Source organism: Suncus etruscus, chromosome 20, assembly GCF_024139225.1.
Source record: "Suncus etruscus isolate mSunEtr1 chromosome 20, mSunEtr1.pri.cur, whole genome shotgun sequence".
NCBI lineage: Eukaryota > Metazoa > Chordata > Mammalia > Eulipotyphla > Soricidae > Suncus > Suncus etruscus.
Window position 1 is genome coordinate 4,792,660 of NC_064867.1, and position 2,139 is coordinate 4,794,798.

The 2,139-nt window shown below is 33.4% G+C and overlaps 1 non-coding gene across 1 annotated transcript; it reads left to right on the forward strand.

Moving 5' to 3' along the window:
• The first annotated feature begins 430 nt into the window (after positions 1-430).
• Positions 431-556, forward strand: LOC125998490 (small nucleolar RNA SNORA51). Its single transcript, XR_007492049.1, has one exon. It is a non-coding gene; the product is annotated as a small nucleolar RNA SNORA51 (small nucleolar RNA).
• The last annotated feature ends 1,583 nt before the right edge of the window (positions 557-2,139 follow it).

Sequence of the window (2,139 nt, forward strand, 5' to 3'; positions counted from 1 at the left end):
AGAAAGACAGAGTTATTATTTTTGAGACATTGCCAAAGTTATAAAGCATAAGGGTGATAACTTGATCATAGTAGCATAAACTACCAGAGACAAATTACTGAGTGAAAAATAGAGTATCTTGGTAATCAAGTGTTATACACTGGTAAATGGTGGTTGTACAACTTGATATGAGTCGGCCAATAATATGAAGATGAAAATGGCTGAAGCAAGGAGCTGCAAATAATTTCTCTAGTCCTACTTGAAATTGTATTTATGTCATTGTAGCTCTAATTTGAAGAAATATTTTTCTTGCATTTAATATTCAATGATGTCCCTTTTGATGGGATTAATAGGTAAAGCAACAACAAGACTAGAAGCACACGAAAAAGGTTTTCAAATTGTCTTATCTGGCGATGTGGACTTAAAAAGAAAAAAAAAAACTAATCAAGGAGGCCTTCCAGTTCTTACCACAGGCTAACTCTTAACACCTACTGTATAGATAAAGGAGACAACCCACCCCGCATAAATCTCATCCCCAGCCATTTGGCTGGCCTGTATTGTGAATGAGAAGACATGTGGAAGCAGGGAAAGAATGAAATTGATGGAATTATTCAAGCTAAGAAAAGGGATTTTCAGTGTATTGGAAATTTATTTATACTTTCTGAGTCAACAATGAAATCCACCTAAGGTTTCAGAAAGAAAATTCTGGAGTGCTAGTACCCATCAAAACATTAACTATACAAGTCAGGAATGTACAGCTGAATGTTAAAAATAAAAATCTTTTTTATTGAATGAACTTAAAAAGACATTTAGGCATCTGGAATAATTTATGGCAGAATCACAAAGATTTCTTTAGAAAATCATTCTGGATATGTAGTAAAAAATTGAATAGGGGCCGGAGAGATAGCATGGAGGTAAGGCATTTACCTTTCATGCAGAAGGTCATCGGTTCGAATCCCGGCGTCCCATATGGTCCCCCCGTGCATGCCAGGAGCAATTTCTGAGCACAGAGCCAGGAAAAACCCCTGAGCATTGCCGGGTGTGACCCAAAAACTACAAAAAAAAAAAAAAATTGAATAGCCTTTACTCCTAAGTACATAATAAATCAACACACACTTATATTACTGGAAAGTTGGAAAATAAATATAATATAGTAAATTAAAAAATGCTTCTTGCTACTGTTAGCAGTAGTCCCTTCCACCCCTCAGCTCCACAAAACAGTGAACTTGATTGTTGTAGATGCTTTGCACCAAGTATTTTAAAATTAATTCATATTTTTATATTTTAAATAAATGTATTTGCTTTTAAAAAGTTTAAAACTATGGAAACCTATGATAATTTTCACCTGTGAGTAAGCTTCCATACTATTGTTCTATACTTCTATGTAGAACTTCTATACTTCTATACTTTTCTACCAACATTAATGAAAACCATGTTTTAATTTTTTTATTATATATTTCTATTTTGGAAGGTTCCTAAGGTTTCTTCAGGAAATTTGGGCTGCCCTTGTGGTTCTTAATAAGGCTGAACAGTTAATTACTCTGACAGCATTAAGTAGGCTCAATACTCTGACAGCATTAAGTAGGCTCAAGATTCTATTGATCCAGTACCTCACCAGAATCTCCAGATATAATCCAATCAAGAAGCCAATTGGTACTAAGGATAAAACTGGGGCTTTGCATACATAAGAAATGTACCCTCATTTACTTAATTATATTCCCTATCTTCTTATGTAAGTATATAGAAACATATGTTTTCATATAGCATTTTGATAATAATTTGGTATATATTTGTATAAAATAAAATCATTTCTAACATCACATTTATAGTCTTCACATAGTTATAATTTTATGGTGCAAGTTCTTGTATTACATTTGCAAAGTTTTAATAGAGTAGAGCATCACTCTCATGTTACATGTTAGATTTTTAAACTTATTAAATATAGCTTAAAATAGTTATTTGTTTATTATTTTGGGAGGGGTCACTCCTGGTTCTGCACTCAGAAGTTAATCCTGACAGGCTTGAGAGACCATATGGGATGTCTGGATTCAAAACAGGGTCCATTCTGTGTTGGCTGCGTTCAAAGCAAATGCTTTATCACTATGCTATTGCTCCAGCCCCTAACATAAAAAATTTTAAAATATATTCATTTTTTGAAGT